We start from the raw sequence: 25,135 nt of genomic DNA, 5'->3' as shown, positions 1-25,135 counted from the left end.
TGTACGTATCAGCAACAGATAAATGTCAAATAAGTGTTTGAAAAGAGGTTAAATAACAGTCTTAACTAGGATTGTTGGAGGGAATTCTAAGAAAAATACCCACCCTAAATCAAATATAAAATATGATGTTTATTTGTATAAATATTTTGCCTGAATGAGTGTATGTATGTATACCATGTGCATGTCTAATTCATGCTAAGACAAGAAAGTATAGTATCTCATGAAACTGGAGTTATGGATGGTTGTGAGCTATCATGTGGGTGCTAGGAATTGAACCCTGTACCTTTGCAAGAACAACAAGTGCTCAAAATCATTCTTATTTACGGAGATAAAATTGAATATAAGAATGATCTTTGGTTTCCATACTATAGAACAAAGAATTTACTAGATAGACAAATACTCAAACACCTTCTACAATTGTTGCCCAATTAGGCCTATACTAACTCAGTTTATGTCTGATTCATTATTTACTTCCTTCTTTACTATTCAGTGAAGAATCACCTTGGTTCATGAATAAAAAGAAATTTGACTTATTATACTTGTGATTGTTCACCTTCCTCAATATTTATTCCTGACAACTTGCATCAGAGTTGATGTATTGCACTGAAAATATGAAAAGCCATAGAGGGTCCCTTCTTTTTCAACATTTTCTACCTGTCAACATTCTACAATCTTAAAGTTTTATCAGGAGGGTAAACAGTTGTTTTATCATTTTTCTATTAAGAACTATAAATATCCTTCATAAAGGTAATATTAGCCTAGTAATAATTTAAAGTAAATATTTTATTAATTATTTATAACCAAAGGCCATATATATGGATCAGCAGTTAATAACACTGTTTATCAATCTCATGGACCAGAGTTTGGATCCCTGCATCCACATTAGGGAGCCAAAGGATATCTGTAATTCCAGCTTCAAGAAACCCAACATCCTCTTCTGGCCTTTATAGAGTTCACAGACATGCTAACCTATACTCACAGACACAAACACATATACACCAACACACAGAAGTAGAAAGAAGCTTATACCTATTTTCAATCAGATTCAAGAAAGAAGGTCTAATCAACTGGGGAGCAGTAAGATGAAAGGGAAATAAATCATAGGGTAAATGGGGAAAAGATTGACCTACAAGGAGTATCAAAATACACTGTGTGTGTGTGCTTGCTATAAAACTGGGCTAAAATGTCAAAGAGGTCAAATGAGGGGAAAAGATCTCCCATGAGGGCAATTAGGGATTGTGGCAATGTTGCGGATGATTCTCGTCTACTGCGCAATTTGGCTTGGGTCCAGTCTTGACCAAGGCCTGTGGCATTCAAAGGTCATTACAGCATAATTGACAGAACACTGAAAACCCAAACTTTGTCCCCAACTTCACCCCATTTCATTTTTGTCACCTTGGATTGTGAACTTTATCTCTGTAACAGAGATTTGCTGTTCAAATGTTGTGACCAAATGCCATAACCAACCAGAGAATTCTGAAAGAAACCCAGAAGCTGTAGGAAGTGTGTCTTAAAGGAAATGGTGAAGGATTTTAAGAATGACCAATGCAATGGCTGTTTTATGTTACACTTGCCCTCTCCTTAATTAAGTATATTTTGTTCTACATCAGCAGGTTGTATAATATACAAATTTTACAATATTTCAAATACATATAGGTAGAAATAACAATGAAATAACTTGATAGTCTTAATTATCTATAACATTTACCAGAATATTATTACATTAAATTACCACTGTAAAATAAAATGTTCTTATTAGTATTCCCTAGCACTTGTCCCATTGGTTAAAGATTTTGGAGCTTTATAAAGTTAAATTGACATAACAAATATTGAATGCATGTAATTTGACAAACTTTTACATATGACAAAATTGCACAGTCACAGCAACAGTATAGCTTTAGAAAATTTCCTTCATCAAAACAAGTTTTCCTTTGTCTGCAGTTAGATCTTACAGAAGCCCATAAGTTCTTTAGTATATTGGGGACATTTCTTTCTATTACTAATCATTGGGAACATTTGTCACCAACTGAATTGAACTTTGTCATATATATTTTTGCTTCATATATATGTATATGAAAATATATATGTATATATATTTTTTCTTATTTTAATTCCCTGTCCCTCCCTTCCTCCCTCCCTCTCTTTCTCTCTCCCATGCCCCCTGACCCCTCCTCCCATCCTTTTTTCCCCAATACTCCATAGGGAGGGTGATTCCTTCCAGGAGGATCAACAAAATCTGTCAAGTCATAGGAGAAGGGTATAGGCCCACCCTCCTGTCTCTAGGCTACGGGAGTATCCCTCCTTGGGGAATGTGCTCCCAAAGTCCTCTTGTGCACCACGGATACATCATGGTTCCACTGTCAGAGGTTCCTTAGACTTCCCAGGCCTTCTAATTGACACCCACATCCAGGGAGTCTGAGTCGGTATAATGCTGGCTTCCCAGCTATCAGTGTGCAGATCCATAAGCTCCCCCATGTTCAGGTCAGCAGTCTCTGTGGGTTTCTGTAGTCTGGTCTTGACCCCTTTTCTTATCACTCCTCCCTCTTTGCAACTGGATTCCAGGAGTTCAGCTCACAAAAAGAGGAACATGGTATGTACTCACTCATATGTGGATTTTAGACATAGAGCAAAGGATCACCAGCCAATTTTTCTTCTTTAGATATGATTCATGATAATAATACTGATTTTTGGAAGATAGACTAATCTTTTGTATATAGGCATATCCTACTTCATTACAAAAGATAGATAGTGTTATTGGATGCAGTTTGCTAATTTTAAGGGTTTTGTATCTTTGTTCACGGGGGAATATTAATTTGTACTTTTGTAAGAATTTTTTTAGGAATTGGTATTATCAAAATAATGGTCTCATAGAATGACTTGGAAGTTGTACCTTCCTCTGTTTTCAGAAAGATTTCTTTCTAAAATAGTTGTTATCAATCACTAAGGAATGTTTGTATTCTATTTAAGAAGGTTTATTTTCCTTGGTTACATTTCAACAATCTGTATTTTCACATTTATACTTTACTGAAAACATTGATCCTACACAAAGAAAAATGCTTGAATGTTTCATGAGAGATACATAAAATAGAAATCACTCAATAAATCAGTCTTCCCTTCAGTGGAATTCTTTCCAAAGGTATATTTCAGTAGTCTTCCTGATAAACTTTATTTGAACTTCTCTTTAATGTCACCATGGTCAGTGTAAAATATACTACACTGTAGGAATTCTATGGGTGGAAGTGGATCAAGGATAAGTTTCTCAGTGAGTCAGTGAAGATCTGAAGAGAAAATAATTTCTTTGAGAAGTAAGCCAGTCATGGTGGTGCACACTGGTAGGATTTTCAGAAGGAGCAGAGGCAGGAGGATCATGAGTTCGAGGCCAGCCTTGGGATAACTTCCCAAAATGCTTCAGCTGATTATAGTGAGCTGACCTTGAATTTCAAAATCCTAATTTAAGATGAAGTAGTCCACCACGTTAGAATCCATTAGGAAACCTCTCTGAAGTAACTCTCTGCTGTGCTTATTGCAGACTTTCTCTTATACATTTTGGTGTGTGTATATGAGTGTGTATACATGTTATGAGTATGAATATGAACATGTGCTTGTATGGGTGCACTGGAAAATATCTGTGGAGTTGACTTGGTCTATCTTGCTCTATCACTGCCCTCTGTAGTTTTTGAGACAAGGACTCTGTAGTTGGTCAGAGTGCCCTCATGGTTAGCAGTTTCCTTCCATTACACAGTTGAGTTACAGGGGCTGGCACATATGTCTGGATTTTATATGGGTTCTGGCATTCTATACTGAGGTCCTCATCCTTATAGAGCAAACACTACTCATTAAACTGTCTCTTCAGCCCTAATATTTTTCTCTTAATGTTGTGCTGTTATATATTAGGTTTTTACCTTTTTTTGATTTTACATTTGGTATTATCTAGCCTCCTTTCACACTATGCTCCTAGCACCTGAATCTTAAGAGGAAATTTTAGCATCTTCTTCTCTTGTATTTCTGATGAAGTAATGAAACACTCTTAAAATTGAGGGTTTTTTCCTCATGAATACATTACTATTAGTAAAGGAAGTGGAAAAATGTGATGTTGTTCTCACATATTCATTGCGTTTTATGTGGGTAGTAGCCTGAAAAGCCTTAATGGACACAATTCCTGGTTCTCCCATTAGTTTTATACATGCCAGTAGAAAGTCTCTTTTTTTCTTGCTTATAAATCTGAAAGAATGAGATAAATATATTATCACTCTCTTAATCTCCCTAGTCCCTCAACTAGGTTTTCATCTACTCATAGAATGCCTAAGCTCTGTTTTTTCTTTTTCTTTCTCTTTTTATTTTTTTGTGAATATTTTTTAATTTAAATTTGAAATAAGGTTGTTTTTCATGTCAATCCCAGTTCCTGCACCCCCCATCTTCCCCTGTTCCCCCCATCAACCCCTATCCCATCTACTTTCTGCTCTCCAGGAAGGGTGAGGCCTTCCATGGGAAGTCTTCAAAGTCGGTCATATCATTTGGAGCAGGACCCAGGCCCTCCCCCATGTGTCTAGACTGAGGAAGTATCCCTCTATGTGGAATGGTATGCCAAAGTCCATTCATATGCTAGAAATAAATACTGACCCCTCTACCAGGGGCCCCATAGACTGCCCAGTCCTCCCAACTAACACCACATTCAAGGAATCTGGGTCAGTCCTATGTTGGTTTTCCAGCTATCAGACTGCAGTCCATGAGCTCCCCATTGTTTAGGTCAGCAGTTTCTGTGGGTCTTGACCCCTTTGCTTATCTCCCTGTCTGCAACTGGATTCCAATAGTTAGGCTCAGTGTTTAGCTATGGCTGTCTGCTTCTGTTTCCATCAGCTACTAGATAAAGGCTCTAGGATGCCATATAAGATAGTCATCAATCTCATTATTGTGAAAGGGTTTTTAAAGTATCCTCTCCACTATTGCTTATATTGTTAGTTGGACTCATCCTGGTAGAGCTCTGGACATTTCTCTAGTGCCAGATTTCTCTTAAAACCTATAATGACTCCCTCTATTATGGTATCTCTTTTCTTGCTCTCCTCTATTCTTTTACTGACTCGATCTTCCTGCTCTCTCAGGCCTACCTCTCCCCTCCTCTTACTCCTAACTCCCTCTCCCCTCCCCCCATGCAGTACTAAAAGGAAAGTTCTTAGCACTAAGGGCCTACTTGAAGAAACTGGAGAATAGCCATATTAGAGAATTAACAGCATAACTGAAAGCTCTAGAACAAAGAGACACAAACTCACCCTTCATGGTGTATATGCCAGTAAATAATCAAGTTGAGGGCTGGAATCAATAAAACAGAAACTAGGAAAACAATAGAAAGAATCAAGGTAACAACAAGTTGGCTCTTCAAGAAAATCAACAAGATAGATAAACCTTTTTCTAAACTAACCAAAAGGCAGAGAGAGAGAGAACATGCAACTTAACAAGACCAGAAATAAAAAGGGGGATATAACAATGGACATGGAGGAAAGCTAGAGAATCTTCAGGTCATACTTTGAAAACCTGTACTCCTCAAAATTTGAAATTTAATGGAAATGGAATATTTTCTGGATAGCTATCACCTACCAAAATTAAATCAAGAGCAGATAAGCAATTTAAATAGACCTATTACCTGTAATTAAATAGAAGCAGTCATCAAAAGCCTTCCAATCAAAAAAAGCCCAAGGCCAGAGGGTTTCAGTGCAGAATTCTACCAGAAATTCAAAGAAGAGCTAATACCAATACTCCTCAAATTTTTCCATACAATAGAAGCAGAAGGGTCATTGCCAAACTCTTCTTACGAGGCTACAATTACCTTAGTTCCCAAGCCACACAAAGACACAATTAATAAAGAGAGCTACAGACCATTATCCCTCATGAACATTGATGCAAAAATACTCAATAAAATATTGGCAAATTGAATCCAAGAACACATCAGAGAAATCATCCCCCATGACCAAGGAGGCTTTATCCCAGGCTCAACATATAAAAATCCATCCATCAGTGTAATCTACCATATGAACAAACTGAAAAGAAAAATCACATGATCATTCCACTTGATGCTGAAATAGCCTTTGACAAAATTCAACACACTTTCATGATTAAAGTATTGGGGAGATCATGGATAATAGGAAAATACCTAAATGTATTAAAAGCAATGTACAGCAAATAGACAGCCAACATCAATCTAAATGGAGAGAAACTCATGCAATTCCTTTAAAATCAGGAACAAGACAAGACTGTCCACTCCATATCTCTTCAATACTGTACTTGAAGTTCTAGCTAGAGCAATAAGAAAACAAAAGGAGATCAAGGGGCTACAAATTGGAAAGGAAGAAGTCAAACTCTCACTATTTGCAGATGATATGGTAGTTTTCATAAGGGATGAGAAAAACTCTACCAGGGAACTCCTGCAACTGATAAATACCTTCAGCAAAGTGGCAGGATACAAGATTAACTCAATAAAATCAGTAGCCTTACTATACTAGACAACAAAGGGGCTGAGAAAGAAATCAGAGAAACATCACCTTTACAATAGCCACAAACAACATAAAATATCTTGGGGTGAAGCTAACCAAACAAGTGAAATACCTATATAATAATAACTTTGGGTCTTTAAAGAAAGAAGTTAAATAAGATACCAGAAAATGGAAATATCTTCCATATCTTCCATGCTCTTGAATAGGTAGGATCAACATGTTTTTTTTTTCCAAAATAAATGTGCATCCTTGGTCACTGTTCTTAGTACATGGCTTAGAATAGTCAAGATAAGTCTAGGAATCTCTACTTGAAACTTATTTATGTACAATAATAACAGGTTCTCTAAGCTTTTAGTAGCAACAAGGATATTTTCAGTCCCCTGTGTTTGATTCATTTGCTTTTTTGTTGTTTTCTCTCTGAAACAATCAGACTCCCTAATAAAGTAGTGTCGAGAAATGACCTCAATGAATTTTTATCAGTAGCACCAAAGCAATGGTTTTACAAACAATTGATGATGATGATGATGATGATGTTAAACATTAAATGTTTTGTTGACTTCAAATCTTGAAACTTATATTCCGTGGGCAAAACACAACTATTAGCCAAATGTGGTTAGGGGAAAAGAAAATAATTCCGGAAACTCAATGTTAAAAGTGTCTATTGCAATACTTAATATTAAAATGTACCACAATATGCAATTTAAAGCCCTCATTTACCAAAATATTGGAATTGCATTAAAATCTTTAATTGTATTTTTACTAGCATACAAAGGGCTCTTTTATTTTTACCACATTTCTCAGAAACAATCTTGTTTCTTAAAAAAATAATAAAAAGGCCTTTGATTAAAAAAATTAACAAATGTACGATTTCTCAGTGTTTCAACACAGCCCTTTGATTTCTGATGCTTGTGTTGTAATATAAACCATAGCTGAAGCCTGGTCTCACAATTGTCAGGTTTATTAATTACACACATTGGTAGAATAGAAGGAGATGGGTAGAGAGAGAGGATGATGTTAGTTTAGCTTGCAGCTGATATTGAAGTTGGTAGTCTACCTGGGTGAAACTGAAAATTCTTAAACTCTTTATATATTTGTTCCTATGTTATTTTTCTTATTAAATAATCAAATTTTATTTAGAGAAAAACACCCATAAGACCATTTTCCTTCCAGTGTGTTAGACTTCTTTCTTGATTATTTTTATAACTATTATTTAAGTACTTAAGATTTTTTTATTATGTGCAGAATTAAATATCTGCTAGATTAATATAACTCAAATTAACTACACATATCATTTTTTGTCATCTTTTTATTCTAGTTCCGAGGAGAAGTGGATTTGAAGATTATGTCAAGTTTGTTCTGTACATTTTGATTTTAAATTGGCAAGTGCAACCAAATTTATGATAATCCAAAGTTTATTTTTGTTGATAGTTCTTCTGTCATTATTCCTGATTTCACTCTGGATTTCTGGATTCCAATTTGTCTTTTACTACTGTAGTTTTACTTTAATTAGTACATTCTTGATGTCCACAGAGTACTACCTTCTTTGCTTAATTTTTAATTTTAATTTTATTTTTAATTGTGCGTGTGTGTGTGTTTGTGTGAGTGAATAAAGGTGCTCTTAGATCAAAGCTTACTTAAGCACATAGTATTAAAAGGAAAAACCAAAACCAAGACTGTAGACATTAATATAACTAGATCAGTAACTTGTATAAATATTAAAGAGTGACATTTCCTCTGGCATGGCTTGAAATAGAACCCAAACATTTAATATTTTTAGACTTAGTAGAGCAAATTATGCCAATATATTATAAAACTGACAATAAATATAATTGTAATTGAATCATAATGACTCATAAGTTTGGGGATCACTTTAAGAGACTACCTTTAAATTTATCATTTCATAGAAAAACATACAAAGAAAAGGTAGGAATAGACATAATAAAGAATAAGTATGAGTGACATGATAATAATTGCAAAAATATTGGAGAGTATGAAATATGTATTAATTTGTAAGTAAAAAAAGAGAGAATGTTTAAATGGGCATTAAAAACACAGATCAACATCTTTCCTTAAAAAAACTTAAATACATGTCTGGAGAGATAGCTCAGCAGTACACTGCTTTTGCAGTGTCCCAGGTTCAGTTCCCACTATCCACAATTGAGTGAATCACAACCAACCACAAATTCAGCTCCATGAGTTCTGATGTCCATTCTGGCCTCCTTGGGCACTTTTACGTATAGTTTTCTCCATAGTTTTCTTTGTATTATAGTTCCTAGGAGGCGATGCTTTAATTCTTCACTTGACTGTGGACTGTATAACTATGCCAATCTTGTTCTGTGCATTTTAATTCATGTTGAAAATATTATCTGAATGAATTCTGAGTTCTCCAAATGCCATGGTCCTATTTTCTAGTGTGTGTGTGTATGTGTGTGTGTGTGTGCATTTAATTTGATCCTTTAAGCCAAATTCAACATGTCCTTATACATTAATTGGCAGGGACAATGAAAATCAGAAATACTGATAATATTCTCACACAATCTGTTCCTAAATTGCATGCATAGGTGAGTCCACACCCACATCATTTTTTAAAACAAGCTCATACTGCAAACAAAAGACTGATTAGCAAAAATTCTTCAAACTTATTTTATTCCTCTTATATGGTGAACAGCAAACACTCAAGTTTCATGGTCTTCTATGTGACAGTCCCTAACTCTGAAATTTTCACGTTGGTAATCTTTCTTTAAACATTGCCTCAATTCCCTTCCCTGAGAATTTTTTCAATGTAATATATGTACATATGTAAGTATATATAATTTCATGTATATTATATTTTTTAAAAGTGTACTCATGACAAGCTCTGACCACTAATATTTTTTAAAACACACCAAGAATCAGGAAAATAGCTTATTATCAGAAGAAAAGTAATTTAATATAAACAGACACTAAAATGAAGTCAGTTAAGTTAGAAATGATGTTTAAATAAATATCATGTATGACATGCCTGAAGAATTATGGAAAAATATAAGCATAAAGAGGGAAGAGCTAGTATATATAATAGCATTAAAAAATTACCTAGTTATGAAAAGTATGAAATTAAGAAAAGCAATTTACTGGATAGGATCTTCAGCAGGACAGCATAACTGTAGAGCTATAGAAATATCTAATTGAGCATAGACAAAAGCAGACGAAAAACATCAATAGAGATTCAAAAATCTAATAAAATATCAATTAATCCTTCATTATATTTAGAATATAGAGACTACCCATAGAACCTGGCAATTACATTTATGAAAAACTTGTTATAGATAAAAAAAATAATCTTTTTAAGTATGGGGTAGGGGAGCAACATCAGTGAGGCAAAGAAAAGAGTTACAACAGACAGTTTATTAAGGATAAACTCCAGAACACAATGGAATATTATTCTGTAACATTTCTGACAAGAGGATATAACTGACCCATGATAACACACTAGACATATAAAACCTGAGGGATATCTGCAAATGAACAAGTAGGGATGTCCAAGAAGCTTAATGTGATCAAAACAAGAAAGGGAAAGAGGGAATTCAGGAAGGATGGAGGGAATCAAATGTGATATCTTGCTTGTGCAAATAAAGCCTGTCACTAGCTAACCATAGAGGTCTGGAGATCAGTACAGACAAAGAGTGAGGTAGCTGTGCAGAAACAGGATACTACTCTCTTTGTCTGCTGAGACACTAAGGAAGTGAGGCATCCTATGACTTGCTCCTCCTCTCTCATCTCTCAGCATTTCCCTCTATATCTGATCTGGCTTTTTATTATCTAAAACAATTAAGAACACCATTTGCAGTCAAAGAGAGTTTTAGTAGCTAAAAGTAACATGAAGTTGATTGCATGATGGTTTGCTTGGCACCTTGGTTTGCTATAAAAGAAAAATTTTAATAAGCTTTGTTTATTTTACAATACTATTACTTTGCTGTTATTTTCTTTCTTTACATAATTCTACTCTGGCTATGAAATATGGTTATTTGAGAGTGAATATACATGACTTCTGCATTTTTTAATGGTTTGTAAACAAAACTATAATGCATAATTATAGTAAAGCTCTATAGGTAGATGGAGATAAGCCTCTAGGTATGTCTGTGAGGGAAGTTTTTAGATTGTGTTCATTGAAGTTGAAATACAACATAAATATGGTTTGTATCACTCTATGCATTAGAACCCCAATGAACTAAATGGGGAAAACTGACTGAGCACCAGCATCTTTCTCTCCTTCCTAACAACAGGTTTAATGTTACCAACTGAATCATTTTGTTCCCACCATCCTTTCCCTGCTGCTATGGATTATAGCCCGAAATTGTAAGGACAATGATATTGTCCTCTATCAAATTGCTTTTTCCAGGTATTTGATCACACCATCACAAAAAATAACCAATACTCTGTCTAATAAGAAAGATTTCCCAATCAATAAATATAATAATAGCAAGCAATAATTGAACACATCTGTAATCCCAGCACTCAAGAATGTGAAACAGGAAGAGAGTGAGCTTGAGGCCAGTCTGGACTATTTAAATCTGACCTAAAGAAAAACAAAAAAAGCAAGAAAGATGCAAATAAATATTCTTTAAAAAAGATAACTTGAATGAGAAGTAAACCCCAGCTAGAAGGGGCTAGTAACTCTTGAGGATAGACATTTATGTTAGTGATTCAAGAACAACAGATCTTTGTAGCTATTTAAGAAAGGCACTAGAGCAGAGATTTCCATTGCTTTACTTAATTGAAGAACAACACAGAAAAGATACATTCCCATTTCAGACAGATGAGTTACAGTTTCCTAAGGAGGGTACAGTTGGCCACCTTGTATGGTCATAATGACCAGGTTCCCGTCCTACCTACAGCTTCCATTTCATTTCTAATGAGCCTGTCAGTTCTATCTATTGAACTTCAAATTACCCTGGTTTAGGATAATTTGGTTGTTAAGTCTTAGTGATGACATTTTTAATGTTTATCACACCCAACTTTAATGAAAAAGAAAACTGTGTTGACACTTTTATTGTCTGTTAGAGAAGACATTGTAAGAAATATTTCTGTTTTTCATTTTTATTTTACTTAGTTATTCTCCATATTTACATTTTTATACCTCTGACAATGTGGCAGAGGGAATATGTGTATTAGAACTCTGCTAATCTGAATTCAAATTCTGATTTTGTTGCTTGTTAAATGTATGGCTTTGACAGATCCCCCACAGAGCCATGCTTTCTCAGTTGGACAAAGTCTTTCATTTAAATGTAATGAAGCCAAGCTGCCCAAGAGTTAATTGGTGTCTTTTCTCTTCTCTCCTACTTCATTTAACTATACTCTCATGTTAGCCTTGCCAACCCCCTTTTCTCCCACATACTTTATGCTGATTAAAATTCAACTCATCATTTGAGTTCAACACTATCATCTATGGATCCTCCCGTAAATGCCCATTATCAGTAATTATTTTACCTCTTTCACTCTAATGTCATGTATACTGAACTTCCAATTGTTGCAAAACATGAAAATCACATGGCTTAGCCAAGTAGTTGAAAGACTCCTACCCAAATTGCCTAGCAGATGGACCACTGTGCTTTCTATATCACTCAAGTAGCAAAAGCAAGAGATTGTGAAAGTTTCAGAAAATGATGCAAATCAAGTGAAGAATTCTCCATCACAACTTAGGTGTGGTCCATTTCACTAGATGTCCATACAGATTATTAATGACGCAATATCAAAAGTGACATTGTAAGATTAATTTCCGCCTTAGAGAGTACTAGGTTTAAAAAGAGTTAAAATTATATATGATATATATCTCCAAGATAGTTCTGAAAACAATTTTGACAATATGCAACATCTGTCTTATGTATTGCTTTTAAAGGCAAATGAGAAACATGTTTTCTCTGTATTCATTCTGACAGCTTTTCTCTTTTGTAGCTACACTATCCTCTTGAGGTGCCGAATTCTATTATACCTGGAACATAACACTTGTATAATGAATATTTAACAAAATTAAAATTGAAATTGGATAAATGGAAATAAAACGGCAAGATGAATAAGGCAAGGAGAAGTCAGCAGGGATCTTGGAACATGGTCAGCTCTTTGAACAGTGACAGTCAATCTTTATTAAACACTTTCCACATGTTGTTACATTTAATCCTCAGTACTTTCTGATGAGACTAGTTATGGATTCTACCTTTCACAGGAAGAAATCAAGGTTTAGGGTAAATTTGAGTCACTTGCCTGAGGTTATACCTGAGGCAACAGACAAAGACTGCATGAAATGTCATCTTAAATTGCATCTAGGTTGGATGAGATTCTTCTATATCAATTTCCAAAAGCTTTCTCCTCATCTTTATCCCTCAACATAGTAAACATGAGATTTCTTCCTGTACAATGGCAGACCAATCAATAGTAATTATTTTTTATTTCTTTGTGTACATTAAACTATATTAAATAATGTAGACATGGGCCTACCAAAGCTTGACAATAAGTCCATTTGAGACCATCTTCAAAAATGTTAGGGAAAAGTGTCTATAGGGGTAAGCTATATCTAAAGACATGCATAGAACCCTGCTTAGGTTTGTCTGGTTGCCTTTGGTATCAGTAGAGAGCTAGTGAAGATTTGGAGAGAATCTGGTTCTATTTTCCTATGAAGCTATGGACTCATTGGATTCCTTCTGTTTTTAACCAAACCTTTCCAATCACTTCTAGTGTTTTGTGATTGACACAAGTCATGATTCTATGCTGGTGAAAATGGATTAAGAGCATGGAGACCTCAAGAATGAACGTTTCTGACAATTACTGTCTGAAAGAATTGGCATGGTATTCACTATTCCTATGGCATCAAAACAGGTAGAAAGCATAGTACCCAAGAAGAGAACTAGTAGTGTCTTCCCAGAGAAGACGAAGAGAACCTGGATTTTTTGAAAACAACTTATTTCACACAGGGTTTTTGCCCAGGAAATCATTGGCTTGGGCTGCTCTCTAGTGGCAGGCAGCATTCATTGTCACAATTCCTTGAACAAGGAATCCAAGCTCAAAGTCAAGAGGGAAAAATTCAAGCACTTCTTGCACACCAGGAGATGAGTTACAAATGGATGCATGTACACACACATGCATACACGCATGTGCAGGTGCATGCACACACACACACATACACACATACACACACACACACACACACACAGAGAGAGAGAGAGAGAGAGAGAGAGAGAGAGAGAGAGAAAGAGCGCACATAGGTATATGCCTGAGGGACAGCACAGGACAACAATTTTCAGGAAGAAATAAGAACAGGGGTTTAAGGATATGTCTTCTGTATGAGCTAGAGAAGAATAAAGGGGGTTAAAAAGACCCGTTGCAAACACTCATGTGTCTTCTGTCTGATAATTTTTCGTAACTATGTAGAGTAACCAGAGAGAAGATTTATCTCCCACATAGATGCCTACTTAGAAATCTTGAAACTACACCTAGTGCTTGTGCAGTTCATGTGTGTGTATGTGTGTGTGTGTGGGGGGGGTTATGGATAACCTATGGTGCATGTGATCAAAGGGCAACTTCCAGCACTCAGTTATTTTCCTCTACTGTTTGGGTCTTAGGGGCTGAGTTCAGGTCATCACACTTAGTAGTCTATGCCTTTCCATGCTAAGCTATCTTGCTACCCTGTCTCATTTTAGATAACAGTAGTTTTAAATGTGGATATGTTCAATAAAGAGCTACACATATTACATGGGGACTTTTTCCTTGCAGGTTTCTACAAAGGATGCAAAAGAGAGATGTCCATCTTGTTCTGGCATTGTCTCTATTCAGTGCAGCTCTTACTTCTTTTGTCTCTCTTGATCCTCATTTTTCCAAGATTGCATGCATGATTTCACTTAAGTTTTGAATTTCACATGTTTCAAGCAAAGATAAAACTAAAGCCACTTTAGGATTTTTTCATCATGTGGCATGCTAGTTTGTACCTTGTTATACACACAGAATGATTTCCTATGAAAAATTCTGTGATGTATTTGCTGACTTGGATCTACAGGGTCTACAAAATTTTGACAGCAGTTTATTGAGTTTTCAAGATCCACTGGTATTCTTTTCTGTTACTTGTGATATGTGCTGAGAATTGTGCTTCACCAAACATTCATGAAAAACAGAAGCAAAAAATCAAAATGTCCTGGGCTAGGTGAGAAAGCAGTTGAGGTTTGGCCAGCTAAGCAGCAGTTCACACAGAGAGGAAAGCTCAAAAATAGAAGGATACCAGGCAAGTGGCATATTGGTGGCCAGAAGGTACTTCCTTCAGAAGCATAGGCAGTTGTTATCATTGCCCTCTGTAAAGTTCCTACAGTAAATATCCCCGGAATGCTGCCATTTCCAGATTCTCTTCCTTCATACTTATGTTTCCATATATACATATGGATACATATGCATACATATATATATATATATATATATATATATAATTAGTTATATGGGTAAATGGAGCAGAACCCCCCACCATCATCACCATGACACCAACACATGCAATCACATGCAATATTTATCTAGATGCTTCAGCAGATGTAGAGTTTAAATTCAGATGATCAGGAGAGCGCTTCTCTTCTCAAAAGCCCTGAGAACAATTGCATGGAACCTTCAATGTAATATCAAGGGACACAGCTGAGAGAGTACCATAATCACCTGACATTCCAATAAGGATTCTGTGAAACAAATATAGCCTACATTATTTTTAAAGGGGCAGGAAAAATAAAGGCAGTGAAGTTATTCATGCTGAAAAGTGCTATGATCATATGTTCATAAATGTGCCCTGGGAAATAGAAAAGGCAGGGCAAATTAGATTCTTTCATCATTGAGGGTGGGTATGGAACTGATGATTCCAAAATGACTAAGAGGGTGAACATGTTCTTTGGATCAAGTTTTAAGAGGACAAATGAAGCAAATTTTGGGCTATTAGGATATAATGGAAACCTTGCCAGGTAGCTACTGAGAAAGGGCAGACAAGGAAGCAGAGCACTGGGGAAACTTTGAATATACACATCTGCCCGAGAGGCACACAGGATTATTAAGGTAAGTGCTTGATATCAAGTTCTTACTCAACAGCCCATGCGTTTGAAAGCTATCATAATGTAGGGAGGGTAGCAGATATTCCTGAAACTGAATATCACCAAGTTCTTTCCAAAACCTATATTGTATGTTTTGGAAAAGTGGTTCTACCATTTTTGAGACTCAATTAACAAACAAAAGATACCTGAATATCCTCTATTCATATTTAAATCATAGCCAGTAGCTGACCTTGGCAACATATCCATCTGAAATTATGGTGATGAAAAAAATTAATAAGCAAAGCAAAACAGAACAGAGGTGACAAAAATGCATGAATATCAATTAAAATTCAGGAGAGTAGTCCAGTTCAGTGGCATGCAGCTGTAGTTCCAGTCCTCAGGACACTGAGGCAGGAGGATCACTTAATTGCAAAATCCTGTTTTGCTTATGATGACTACACACACTCATCACTTCTGAATATGCCATTACAGAGAGATAATGAAATGCTTTTCTATGTTAAATAATTTTAATTTAATGTTTTATATTACGAGCATACATACAAACACCTGCAGAAACACAACCAAGGTAGTTTCCTTTCATTGTCAAAACATCCCGAATGCTTATGTGTCTATGCTCACCTCCACCCTTTCTCTGAATCCTAAGCAACCATTGACCTGATGGAATTTTATATAAAATAACTGTGGTCATGTGTTCACTTAACTATTAAATTGTTTAGGGGATATCCTTCTGCAGTAAATGCCAGGTTTGGTTTATTTGTAGTGGTTGAATTGTAGTAACATTCCCTTGTGGGGACCTACTACAAATTGTTTATCCATTCACCTGTCCATGAATATTTATGTATTTCCAACTTGGGACTATTAAAAATAAGAAAAAAAAAAGAGAGGAGGGGTAAGAGAAGATGAGGGAGGAAGGAAGGAATAAATGAAAGACAAGGAAAGAAAAGAATTTTATTATACCTAATTGTACAATAAACTGCCAGGCTTCTTCTTGAATCAGTTACAGAACTTTACTTTTTATGTTGCTATATGGAGGGCTAGCTGCTCAATTTGCTGTATGTTATGATTAGTACCTTCATAGTAAATATCATTGGTATGTGATCACATCCTATCATTTTAATTCTGTTGCTGCAATAAATAATAGTAAATCTTTTTACATATACATTTGTCAGCATAGTATGTTTTGTGAAGTGTCTGAAAATTTTCACCCACATTTTATGAGGTTGTATGAGTAATTATTAGTTATGGTAATTCTTTATACATACTTAATATATTTTTTGCATGATATTTTTGCTGCAAGCATTCTTTTCCATTCTGCAGTTTTCTGTGTTGTTTTCAAAACCATGCCCTTTGAAGAGCAAATGATTTCAATCAGTGGTTCTCAACCTTCTTAATGCTACAACACTTTAATACAGTTCCTCATGCTGTGGTGACCCCAACCATATAATTATTTTCACTACTACCTCATAACAGTAATTTCATTACTATTATGAACTATAAAGTAAATATCAGTGTTTACAGATGTTTTTAGGCAAACCCTGTGAAAGGGTTATTTAATCCCCAAAGGGGTTATGACCCACAGTTTGAGAACCACTGCTTTAGATTTTGATGTAGTCACGTATTCTTTGGTTTGTGAAATTTTTTTCTAAGACACCATTACATGCCACGAGGTGCAATTATTTCCTGTGTGTAGTGAGATAGTTCTGTGGCACTGACCACGCCCATTGGGGGGTGGAGCCATGGGCGGAGTGACCTGTGGAAGGAGGTCGGAGGGAGAGCCTTTGTGTTTTATTGTAAATACTTAACAGTTGCCGATTTCACAGGACTATAATCAAGAAAATGTTTTGTATAAAACAATATTCGTTTTATCAAATACTTAGTTGATTATCATTTGTTAGAAAGCAATTGACTTGTCCCGTAACTGGAGACTAGTTTATGTTTCTGGCTCCATTTTATGGCTATTCTGTTCTTCAGATACATGTCTTTTTATTAGCTGATACTAACTTGGCTTGATTACTGTCTATATTTTAAATCAGATGGTAGAGGTACTTTAGCTATGTTCTTTTTATTTTTATTTTTCTAGGCCCTTAAATCATCAAATGACGTTTAGAAATATTGATTTGATGGTGTGAGGGAGGAGTTCAAGACCAGCCTAGTCTACATAGAGAGTTCCAGGCCAATGATGCCCACATAGTGAGATTTTATAACAAAACTAACCAACAGATGAAATATATCTCTTAGATTTCTGTTGTTGTTGTAAAATCATTGAATCAACTTTTCATCTGGGAGCAAAGTTAAATATTTTACATAGTATAATCCACAAATATGATACATTTTACATTATAAAAAAGCAATTATTAAAATATTTATTAGTTTTCCCTAATATTTAAGAGTAAAAGTTGATTTTTGTTTGTTTGTTTTCATTTTCTCTAATGTTGCTATATTTGGCTCAGGGTTCTTTGTTTTAATTTTGTCAGTTTTTCATGCAAAGAATTATTTTCCATTAAGTACAGAATTTTATTTATTTGTAATATTGACAGTTTCTATTTTAAAATTATCTTGTTGTAATGTATATGCCTCATAGAAGAACACTGATATCTACAGATCATCCTTGTCTATTTCCTAATTTCAAAGGAAAACATTGGCATTAACTATGGCAGTCACTGTGACATTGATTATATTACTAAAGGTTTTTGAGAGAAATTTCAACATATATATATATATATATATATATATATATGTTTCAACATATATATATATATATATATGTTGAAATTTGAATATTGTAGATATAGAAATTTTTGTAGCATATATTTTTAAAGGAAATTTACTCTAGGAATTGATCATATGATTATGGCAGTCAGGCATTTCTATGATCCCCTGCCATCTTTGAGCTGAAAAACAAGGAAATCTGATGGTATACTTCTGTCTGAAGGCCTTTCAGAAGGCCTGAAAATCAGGTGCTGCTGGTATAAATTTCTATCTGAGCCCAAGGCCAAGACATGATATTGTTGACGTGGCTACCACAACTCAAAGAGAATGATGGTACCTCTCCTTCTTTTCCTTCTTGTCCTTCTCCGACATTTAAAAATTGAATGATGCCAACCCAGGCTGGTGATAACTATTATCTTTCTCAGTCTAATGGTTTCTCTTGGATATGAAATTTCCCCTCTTGGCTCATGGGTTGGAAGAATTGGTCTCACTTGATACCATTGTTTGGGGATATTGTAGAACCTGTAGGAGATGGGTTTTCATTGAAGGACCTGTGCTGTTGGGGCGAAATCCTAGAGAGCTACAGTCTGTCCTTCTTTCATCCAGTTCATATGTCAAGCCAGACATTTCTTTTCAGTCATTATTGTGTAACAATGAGTTACTGCATTCTTCTGTTGTCACAGACTAGCCCTTCTGCCATGCTTTCCCAACCACAATAGACTCTACCCTCCCTAACAATGAATGAAAATAAACTCTTCCTCCCTTAGGTTGCTTCTGCCAAATGTCTGATCACAGAAGCGAGAACACTCATATACCATTCAATTGCTCATCTCTAGAAACCCCTCAGACAAACTCAGAAATGAAATATTAGCTGTGTAGGTATTCTTTTTTATTTTTAATAATTTTTCTTATTTTACACATCAATCCCAGTTCCCTCTCCCTATACCCCCCACAGATGTCCCCATCCCATTCCCCCATCTACTCCCCAGGGAGGGGTAGGCCTTCCATGAGGGATCATCAAAATCAAATCATTTAGGGTAGGGCCTAGGCCCTCTACAGTACCTATAGGCTAAGGGAGTATCTTTCCTTTCATGGGCAATGGGGTCCTGACGTCCGTTCCTGCACAAGGGATTCATAATGGTTCCATTGGCAGAGGTACCATAGACTTGCCAGGCCTCCTAAGTATGACCCATGTTCAGGGGGTCTGGGTCAGTCTTATGCTGGTTTCCCAGCTATCAGTCTGGGGTCAATGAGCTACCCTTGTTCAGGTCAGCTGTTTCTACAGGTTTCTCCAGCCTGGTCTTGGACCCATTGCTCATCATGTCTCCCCTTCTGCAACTGGATTCCAGGAATTTGGCTCATTGTTTAGCTGTGGGTGTCTGCTTCTGTTTCTGTCAGCTACTGGATGAAGGCTCTAGGATGATATATAAGGTAGTAATCAATCTCATTATCAGGGAAGGGCATTTAAGGTAGCCTCTCCATTTTTGTTCAGATTGATAGTCGGAGCCATGCTTGTAGGTCTCTGAACATTTCCCTACTGTGAGATTTCTCTTTAAATATGTAATGGTTCCCTCCATTATGGATCTCTTTTCTTGTTCTTCTCTATTCTTCCCCCTACTCAATCTTCCTGCTCCCTCATGTTCTCCTCTCCCCTCCTCTTTTCCTGTTCTCTTTCTCCTAACTCCTTTCCCCACCACCCGCACAGGCTCCCAATTTGCTAAGGAGATCTTGTCCCTTTCCTTTTCTGTGAGGGACCATATATGTCTCAAGGGTATTCCTTATTTCCTAGCTTCTCTGGTGGTATGGATTATAGACTGGTAATCCTTTGATATATGTCTAAAATCCATATATGAGTGAGTACATTCCATGTTCCTCTTTTTTGTGATTGGGTTACCTCACTCAGGATGGTTTCTTCTAGTTCCATCCATTTGCCTGCAAATTTCAAGATTCCATTTTTTTTGTTTGTTTGTTTTTGTTTCTGCTCAGTAGCACTCCATTGTGCAAATTTACCACATTTTGTCCATACATTCTTCTGTTGAGGGGCATTTAGGTTGTTTCCAGGTTCTGGCTATTACAAATAATGCTGCTATGAACATAGTTGAACAGATGTCCTGGTTTTGAGTATATCCTTAAGAGTGGAATTGCTGGATCTTGTGGTAGACTGATTCCCATTTTCCTGATGAACTGCCATACTGATTTCCAAAGTGGCTGTACAAGTTTGCACTCCCTCCAGCAGCGGAGGAGTGTTCCCCTTTCTCTACATCCTCTCCAGCATAAACTGTCATTGGTGTTTTTTATTTTAGCCATTCCGACAGGAGTAAGATGGTATCTCAGAGTTGTTTTAATTTGCATTTCCCTGATGGCTAAGGATGTTGAGCACTTTTTAAAGTGTCTTTGAGCCATTTTAGATTCCTCTATTGAGAATTCTCTATTTATTTCTGTACCCCACTTTTTAATTGGATTAGTTTGTGTTTTCTTGACTAGCTTCTTGAATTCTTTGAATATTTTTGATATTCAAAGTCAGTCAGATGTGGAGATGGTGAATATCTTTTCCTATTCTGTGGCCTGATGTTTTGTCTGGTTGACTGTGTCCTTTGCCTTACAGAAACCTATCAGTGTCAGGAGGTTCCATTTATTAATTGTGGATCTCAGTGTCTGTGCTTCTGGTGTTATGTTCAGGAAGTGGTTTCCTGTACCAATTCATTCAAGGGTACCTCTGACTTTCTTTTATAAGAAGTTCATTGTGTCTAGATTTATGTTTAGGTCTTTGATCCATTTGACTTAAGTTTTGTGCATGATGACAGATATGGATCTATCTGCAGTCTTCTACATGCCAGCATCCAGTGGTGCCACCACCATTTGTTGAAGATGCTTTCTTTTTTCCATTGTACAATTTTAGCTGTTTTGTCAAAAATCAGGAGTTCATAGGTGTGTGGCTCAATATCAGGGTTTTCAATTCAATTCCATTGGTCTGCCTGTCTACTTTTTGTGATAATACCAAGCTGTTTTCAGGACTTTAGATTTAAGTCAGGGATGGTGATGCCCCCAGAAGTTCCTTTATTATACGGGGTTATTTTGGTTATTTTGTTTTTCCATATAATGTTGAATATTGTTCTTTCAAGGTCTGTGAAGAATTTTGCTGGGATTTTGATAGGAATTGCATTGAATTTGTAGATTCATTTTGGCAAGATTGCCATTTTTACTATGTTTATCCTACCTATCCAAGAGCATAGGAGATCTTTCCATTTTCTGGTATCTTATTTAATTTCTTCTTTAAAGTCACAAAATTCTTGATATATAGGTCTTTCACTTGTTTGGTAAATGTTGCCCCAATATACTTTATGCTGTTTGTAGCTATTGTAAAGGGTGATGTTTCTCTGATTTTTTTCTCAGCCCCTTTGACGTCTGTATATAGTAGGGCTACTGATTTTTTTTGAGTTTATCTTGTATCCTGCTAGTTTGCTGAAGGTGTTTATCAGCTGTAGGAGGTCCCTGGTAGAGTTTCTCTCATCCCTTATGTAAATGTGATCTCTTATTGCTTTAGCTAGAACTTCAAGTGCAACATTGAAGAGATAAGGAAAGAGTGGGCAGCCTTGTCTTTTTCCTGATTTTAGAGGAATCACCTTAAGCTTCTCTCCATTCAGTTTGATGTTGGCTGTTGGCTTACTGTATATTGCTTTTATTATGTTTGGGTATGTTCCTGTTATCCCTGATATCTCCAAGACCTTTATCATGAAAGAATGTTGGATTTTGTTAAAGGATTTTTCGGCATCTGGTGAGATGATCATGTGGTTTTTCTTTTTCAGTTTGTTTATATGGTGGATCACATTGATAGATTTTTGTATGTTGTACCATTCCTGCAACCCAGGTATGAAGCCTACTTGGTCATGGTGGATGATTTCTCTGATGTGCTCTTGGATTTGATTTGCCAGTATTTTGCATCAATGTTCATGAGGAATAATGGTCTGTAGTTCTCTTTCTTGTGTCTTTGTGTTGATTAGGTACCAAGGTAATTGTAGCCTTGAAAAAGAGTTGGCAAAGAACCTTCTGCTTCTATTGTGTGGAATAATTTGAGGAGTATTGGTATTAGCTGTTCTTTGAATTTCTGGTAGAATTCTGCACTGAACTATCCAGCCCTGGGCTTTTTCTTGTTGGGAGACTTTTGATTACTGCTTCTATTTCATTGGAAGCTATAAGTCTATTTAAATTGCTTATCTGTTCTTGATTTAATTTTGGTTAGTAATATCTATCCAGAAATTTGTCATTTTACTTAGGATTTTCAAATTTTATGGAGTACAGGTTATCAAAGTGTGACCTGAAAAGTCTCTGGATTTCTTCAGTGTCCTTTGTTTTATGTCCCCTTTTCATTTCTGACTTTGCTAATTTGCATATATTCTCTCTGCTTTTTGGTTAGTTTGGACAGATGCTCCTCTATCTTGTTGTTTTTCTTGAAGAACCAACTTTTTGTTACATTGATTCTTTGTATTGTTTTCTTTGTTTCTGCTTTATTGATTTCATCCCTCAATTTGATTATTTCCTGACATCTACTCCTCCACTCCTCTAGGGTGAGTTTGCTTCTTTTTCTTTTTCTTTTTTTTTTTTTTTTTTTTTTTTTTTTTTTGTTTTTTTTTTTTTCCCTAGAGCTATTGTGCTGTTAATTTTCTAATGTTACTATCCTCCATTTTCTTCATTGGGCACTTAGTGCAATGACCTTTCCTCTTAGTACTCCTTTCAAAGTGTCCCATAAATTTGGGTATGTTGTGTCTTCATTCTCATTGAAATATAGAAATTCTTTTCTTTGTTTTTTTTTTTTTTATTTCTTCCTTGACCCAGGAATGGTACAATTGTGGATTGTTCACTTTCCATAAGTTTATAGGGTTTCTGCAATTTGTGTTGTTGTGGAATTCTAACTTCAAGGCGTGGTGGTCTGATAAGATACAGGGGGCTATTCCAAGTGTTTTGTATATGTTGAGGTTTGCTATGTTGCCGAGTATGTGTTCGATTTAAGAGAAGGTTCCATGTGGAGCTGAGAAAAGGTATATTCTTTTGTGTTTGGATGAAATGTTCTATAGATGTCTATTAAACCCAGTTGGGTTGTAACTCCTGTTGCTTCTTTTGTTTCTTTGTTAAGCTTCTGTGGTGGTCCTGTCTAGTCGTGAGAGTGGGGTGTTGAAATCTCCCACTATTAGTACATGAGAATTTTTATGAGATTTGAGTTTTAGTAATATTTCTTTTACAAATGGGAGTGCCTTTGTATTTGGTGCATAGATGTTCAGAATTAGACTTTGTTCTGATGGATTTTTCTGTGATGAATATAAACTTATCTTTTCGTCTCTCTTGATTGATTTTAAAATTTGATTTGTTTTAGATATTAGGATAGCTATACCCACTTTTTTCCCTGGGTCCATTTGATTGGAAAATCTTTTTCCAACCCGTTATTATGAGGTAGTGTCTGTATTTGAAGTTGTGGTATGTTTCTTGTATGCAGCAGACAGATGGATTTTGTCTACATATCCATTCTGTTAACCTGTGTCTTTTTATTGGTGAGTTAAGAACATTAATATTGAAGGAAAGTAAGGATTATTGATTGTTAATTCTTGTTTGTTTTGGATTTGTTGTTGATGGTGGCATTATGAGTAAATTTTCTGCTTTTTCTTTTGGCTTCTTGTAAAGTGGAATTATGTGTTGCTTATGTTTTTGTGAGTGTAGTTAACTTCTTTATGGTAGAGTTTACCTTCCAGAACTTTCTTTAGGGTTGGATTTGTGGATGTGTATTGTATAAATCTGGTTTGTTATGTAATATCTTATTTTTTCCATCTATAGCAATTGAGAGTTTTTCTGGGTATAGTAGTCTGGGCTTGCATCTGTGGTCTCTTAGTGTTTGTAGAACATATATCTAGGACCTTCTGGCATTCAGAGTTTCCATGGAGAAGTCAGGTGTAATTTTGATAGGTATGCCTTTATATATTAACTGGTCTTTTTCCTCCACTGCTCTTGATATTCGTCCTTTATTCTGTATGTTTGGCAGTTTGATTTTTTTGATTATTATATGGCAATTGGACTTTTTGTTTGTTTTTTTTTTTTTGTTTTTTTTTTTTGTTTGTTTTGTTTTTTTGGCCAGTCTATTTGGCGTTCAGTATACTTCTTGTACTTTCTTCCCAGGTTGGGAAAGTTTTCTTCTATGATTTTGTTGACTATATTTTCCTGTACCTTTGAACTTGGATTCTTCACCTTCTTCTATACCTATTATTATTAGGTTTGATCTTTTCATGGTGTCCCACATTTCCTGCATATATTGTGTTAAGGATTCATTGGATTTAAGATTTTCTACTCTTTACTGAAGTATGGCAATTTGGCAATTTACCTAAGACATGCAAGCAATATTATTTTAAGGATTTGTTGTAGAATCTGACACAACAATGGATTTGATATTGTGAGATATGAATATCCTTCCTAATCATGAAAACCACAAAAGAAATATAATCAATATTATACCTAATTTTCTATCTCAATTTGACTGGGTTAAGAATACCCATGCAGCTTGGCCCTCACACACCCTCTGCTAGAGGTGAGAGTTTGGTCAACTCGGGTCCAAAACCCATCCTTTCCTTGGAACTTTCTCAGTCTGTTCTGTGCATAGTGGACCCAGCCCTCCACACAGGACTATCTGGAGCCTGACATCTCTTGACCCACTTACACCCACCAGGAGAGGAGAGTAGAGAGAGAGAGAGAAAAGAACCCCACCTGCACCCACTGGAAGAAGGGATGGAAAGGCAGAATTATAGGAACATATTCAATGATAGAAAGACCAATATGATACCACCAGAATCAAGGGACTCTACACTAACAAGACCTGAACACACAAAAGCAGATGAAGCACAAGAGAATGATCTTAAA

This window comes from Phodopus roborovskii, unplaced genomic scaffold, assembly GCF_943737965.1.
Source record: "Phodopus roborovskii unplaced genomic scaffold, PHOROB, whole genome shotgun sequence".
Taxonomy (NCBI): domain Eukaryota; kingdom Metazoa; phylum Chordata; class Mammalia; order Rodentia; family Cricetidae; genus Phodopus; species Phodopus roborovskii.
The sequence above is the reverse complement of the archived record's forward strand: the minus strand, read 5'-3'. Positions refer to the sequence as shown.